Source organism: Pteropus medius, unplaced genomic scaffold (assembly GCF_902729225.1).
Source record: "Pteropus medius unplaced genomic scaffold, Ma_sr-lr_union100, whole genome shotgun sequence".
NCBI classification, from domain to species: Eukaryota; Metazoa; Chordata; class Mammalia; order Chiroptera; family Pteropodidae; genus Pteropus; species Pteropus medius.
In genome coordinates, this window is record NW_024343579.1 from 872,808 (window position 1) to 878,807 (window position 6,000).

The following is a 6,000-nucleotide window of genomic DNA, read 5'->3' on the forward strand; positions in this document are numbered from 1 at the left end:
TTAATGCAATTCCTATCAAAATACCAATGGCATTTTTCAGAGAGCTAGAACAAACAATATAAAAATTTATATGGAACCATAAAAGATCCTGAATAGCCACAGTAATCTTGAGAAAGAAGAATGAAGTTGGAGGTATTACACTATCTGATATCAAACTATACTACAAGGCTACAGTAATCAAAACAGCATGGTACTGGCATAAAAACAAATACACGGATCAATAGAAAGAGAATAGAGAGCCCAGAAATAAATCCATGCCTATTTGGTCATTTAATATACGACAGAGGAGGCAAGAATACACAATGGGGTAAAGACAGTCTCTTCAACAAATGTATTGGGAAAACTGGATGGATACATGAAAAAAAATGAAATCGGACCACCTTCTTACACCATACACAAGAAAAAACTCAAAATGGATTAAAGACTTAAATGTCAGATCTTAAATTATAAAACTTCTGGAAGAAAACATAGTAAACTCTCTCATATTGCTATCAGCAATTTTTTTCTGATATATCTCCTCAGGCAAGGGAAACAAAAGGAAAAATAAACAAATGGGACCACATCAAACTAAAAAGTTTTGTGTAGCAAAGGAAACCATCAACAAAACAAAAAGACAACCTACTGAATGGGAGAAGATATTTGCCTATAATACATCTGATAAGGGGTTAATGTCCAAAATTTATAAAAAATTCATACAACGCAACAACAACAACAAAAAAAACAATCCAACTTAAAAAAATGAGCAGATGACCTGAATAGGTATTTCTCCAAAGAGGACACAGAGATGACCAATAGACATATGAAAAGATGCTCAAGGTCACTTATGATCAGAGAAATGCAAATTAAAACCACAATAAGATATCACCTCATACCTTTCGGAATGGCTATCATCAATAAATCAAAAAAATCAAGTGTTGGCGAGGATGTGGAGAAAAGGGAGCCCTTGTACACTGTTAGTGGGATTGCAAAATGGTACAGCCACTGTGGAAAAGTTTGAAGTTACTCAAAAAATTAAAAATAGAACTACCTTTGACTCAGCAATTGCATTTCTGGGTATTTATCCAAAGAAAATCAAAACCATAATTCGTAAAGATCTATGCATCCCTATGTTCATGGCAGCACAATTTATAATAGCCAAGATATGGAAGCAACTTAAGTGCTCATCAATAGACTGGATAAAAAAGTTATAGTATATATATGTGTGTGTGTATGTGTATACACACACACACCAGATTACTCAGCCATAAAATATGAAATCTTACCATTTACAATGACATGGATTTTTTATGGCTGAGTAATCTGGTGTATACACACACACACCAGATAACTCATACATAAAAAATGAAATCTTACCATTTGCAATGACATGGATGGACCTAGAGGGTATAGTGCTGAGTGAAATAAGTCAGACAGAGAAAGATAAATACCGCATGATTTCACTTATCTGTGGAATCTAAGAAACAAAATTAACAAAACAAACATAGAATCATATATACAGAGAACGAACTGGTGATTGCCAGAGGAAGGGGTTTAGGGGGCTGGGTGAAAAGGTGAAGGGATTAAGAAGTACAAATTGGTAGTTACAAAAGAGTCACAGGGACATAGAGTACAGCATAGGGAATGTAGCCAGTATCATAATGGCTGTGTATGGCAGGATGGGTGCTTGAGTAATAGGGATGATCGCCTTATAAATTATATAAACATTAAACCATTGTACTGCATACCAGAAACTAATATTAAAAAAAAAAGATTACATTTAAAAACACTAAAAATAGACTTAGTAGATGACCCAGCAATTGCACTCTTGGTCATTTTTCACAGAGAAATGAAAACTTAGGTTAGTGCAGAAACCTGTACATGAATATACATAGTGGCTTCAATAGCCAAAAACTAGAAATTAGCAAAATGTGTGAATGATTAAATTATGCTACATCTATACTATGAAATACTATCCAGCAATAAAAAGAAACAAATTATTGATATAGGCAAGAACTTGATTCTCTAGGTAATTTTGCTGAGTGAAAAAAAAGTCCAAGAGCAAAAGGTTAGACATTATAGGATTATTCTATGCATATAAGAGTCATAGAATAACAAAATTATAGAGATGGAGAACAAAATAGTGGTTTCCAAGGTTAAGGTATGTGTGGTAGGAAGTGGGAGAGGCTATAAAAGGGTACCTGTGGGGTGGGTTGATCATACAGTGATGGTACAGTTCTATACTTTGATTGTGGTGGAAGTTACAGGTGAAAAAAATTGCATAGAGACACACACATAATTGCATGTGTAACTGGCAAAATGTAAATAAGCTCTGTGGGTTGTACCAATGCCAATTTCCTGGTCATGACACTGTACTGTAGTTATGCAAGATGTTCCCACTGGGAGAGCTGAGTGAGGGTGTATGGAGCCCCCCTGTAGATTTCTTGACAACTTCCTCTGAATCTATAATTATTTCAAAACAAAGTTTTAAAAAATTAACAATAAGAAAATAAGCACCTCAGTTTTTGAAATGGGCAAAAGATGTGAACAGAACATTCACCAAAGAAGTTATATGGATGGCAAATAAGCATGGAGAAAGATGCTCAACGTTATTAATCACCAAAGAAATGCAAATTAAAACCACAATGAGATACTACTATACAACTCAGAAGAGCTAAAATTTTTAAACACCAGAAATAATAAGTGATGACACAGATGTTGCCACACTGGAACTCTCAAACACTGCTGGTAGGAATGCAAAATGGTACAACCATGATGCAGAAGTTTGCCAAGCTGTCATAAAGGTAAACATTCATTTACCATGTAAACTAGTAATCCTGCTCCTGGGTATTTATTTACTGAATAGAAATAAAAACTATGTTTACACAAAAACCTGTATACAAATACTTATAACAACTTTATTCGTAATAGACAAAAACTAGAAACAAACCAAATGTCCCTCAACTGGTGACTAGATAAAATGCGGCGCATCCATATAATGGACTACCACCGACAAATAAAAGAGAGATACGCACAACTACATGGATGAATCGCGAAGGCATTTGACTGAGAGAAGCCAGATGTAAGACTACATATCACGTGACTGCATTTAGTTGACAATCTGGTAAAGGTAAAACTGGAGGGATAAAGATCAGACCAGTGGCTGCCAGAGTTTGGGAACAGGAGAGGGGTGGGATACAAAGAGGCAGCACCAGGCAGTCTGTAGGGTGATGGAATCCTCTGTATCTTGAATTTGGTGATGGGTACATGTCTCTGTGCTTCAGTCCAAATTCAGGAAAGAGTACACTGCAGAAGTTCCCTCTACGTAAACAAACCAAAACAAGATCCCCCTGTGTGCCCACTGAAGTGACAGCATGTGCTACCAAGGATGGAGTGTAAGTGGAACTCACACACTGCTGGTGGCAGTGTAAACAGCTACCACCACTATGGGAAGCTATTTGACAGTATCTGCGAAAATTAAACATATGCACACCCTATAAATCATCAATTCCACCTCTAGACATATGTACAACAGAAACATGTATGTACTAAAAAAAGTCAACACGAGAATGCTCACAGCAGCTTTATGTGTAATAACAAAAAGCTGGAAACCAGGCCAGTGTCCACAAACAGTAGAACAGATAAATTAATCATAGTATAATCATAAAATGGAATACTATATAGCAATAAGAATTAAAGAAATACTGCTCACACAACAACATGGATGAATCTCACGAACAATATTAAGAATCCAGACAATAACAAAATTACATAATGTAGGATTCCATTTACGTGAAGCAATCAAAGATACCACAAGTCAAAACTAGTGGTTACCTTTGGGCAGAAGTAGTGAGTTGGAGGGGATCACTAGAGAGTTCTAGCAATGTTCTCGTCCTCCATATAAATACTGGTTACTGGTGTGTTAACTTCGTGAATTTCCATTGTTCTGTTCACTTAATATTTGTGCATTTTTTGTTTGCAAATTATACTTTCATTTTTAAAAGTTTTAAAAACAAAATTCGTATATTTTTCTTTTCTTTTTAAAATTTAGGTTTGCTGACCAAAGATTCTCTGATTCCGAAGGGGAGGGGTGAGAATTATACATGAAAACATTTGTTCCTGATTGGACAGAAAGATGAAAGCAACCTCTGACCACTTGCTCTATCATGCATGGGGCTTCACGACAACTGGGAGAAGCAGGTATCTTATTTCCATTTTTAGAGATGGGGAAGAGCCAAAGACAAGAAGATGAATGGTTTTAACTGTGATTGTATAGTTCAGCATTTTTAGAATGACAAACTCAGGGAACACAAGAGAGAGAAAGGCCTCAAAAGAGCATCTAGTCCAGCCCTTCTGTTTTACAAAAGGGGAAGATGTGTCCCAGAATGGAAAGGACTCATTCAAGATCACCCATCTACTGAAAGAGAAGGGACTAGAACTTCTGCCTTCTACATGCCATCCTTTGTGTGTGTCTAGTACACCATGACCATGATTCACACAAATCTCATTAAAACTTTATGGAATGGAGGTAAAAGAGCATTAAATTGGGAGTTGGATCACCTGGATCTTATCCAAGTTTTGCCAAGTAAGCTTAACTTATACCTTTGAGTTTTAATTTCCTCACCTGTGAAATATGGGATGACAATGACAAAATCGACAAGAAATAAGTGGAAAGTCTTAGATTCATGAGAGAGGCAGAATCAGTTTCTGTGAAGCCTGAAGGTCATAACACTTGAAGCCCTCTTTAAGGATAATACAAAATTACCAATATAAAATTAGGAACAAAAGTGTGTATTTAAAATGAGAAAAGTAATACAATAGAGCATACATCTGAAAAATCAAATGTTAGACACATCTCAAAATTCAGGAAAAATGCCATCATAAAAGCAGATTTTTATTAACTACCTGACCCACCTCTGTAATATATTATTCCTACTTTTCTTGTCTGCTGTTTTTGGAGACTCACAGGACTCAGCAAATTGTACTCACAGCTATCATTTATTATGGCGATGTAGCAAGGACAAACAGGTGGATCATGAGGGGAGAAGCCCCAGGCAGAGCCTGGAGGAACCCAAGTGCAGACTGTTCCTTCGGCAATGAAAATGCAGTGACATGTGTATAATGTTTCTGCCCAAGGCAGCCCAGACTCAATGCCCACGGTGTTATGCAGGGCTGGTCACAAAGGCACCCTCTGGCTAGTGTGCACCCAAATTCCAGATTCCCAGAAGGAAAGCAGGGATTCAGCATAAACCACATTGTTTTTAAAAACAGTTTACAAGTGAGCAAGGCTTATCGGTTTTCTGTTAACTGGGGGCACTCTGAGAGCCAAGTGCCCAGATGCCAGCAGAGGGCTGCCCTCATGAGCAGGCCTTTCTATGGACAGCAGTCTCAGGCCTGCTAAATTAACTCTTTTCTGCACACTACTCAATGTGTGTAGTCCTGCTACATGCCTATGCCTCAGAACCACAGGAATTCTCAAGAATCCCATTTCACACAACCTCCATCCAAATTTTAGCATGAATCTATGTTGTGTTTATAACTGCGTACACTGCACACTAATTATATTCCAGACAGGAGAAGACTTGTGTCTGTCCATTTTACATCTCTGACTGGAAGACTTTTCTGCAGACTAACTTTGGCTCCTTACATTGTGAACCTCGATTCTCCATGACTGCCAACACGCTTTTGGCACATAGTGCTGTAAAGCACAGCGACATCACGTTGTGCCCTCCGGCCTCATACCTCTTGATCTGATACTGTGTGTGTTGGCACATTAAGAGGTATTCCTGAAATCAATTTCAATACAGGGCAGCTCGCAATAACTTAAACATCTACAGAATTAGTGTGAGCCCCTTAAATCTCTCTCTAAATCCAAATTAAATGGATCTCAATTTAACATCCCCTTGGCCAGATTCTCAATATGCCCATGGTCACTGCACTGCCACCCAACACAAGAGAAAAAGTGATGGACACATTAAAATGAAAAGAGAGGTACCCTGAACCCACTGCGGCTAAAAAAAAAAA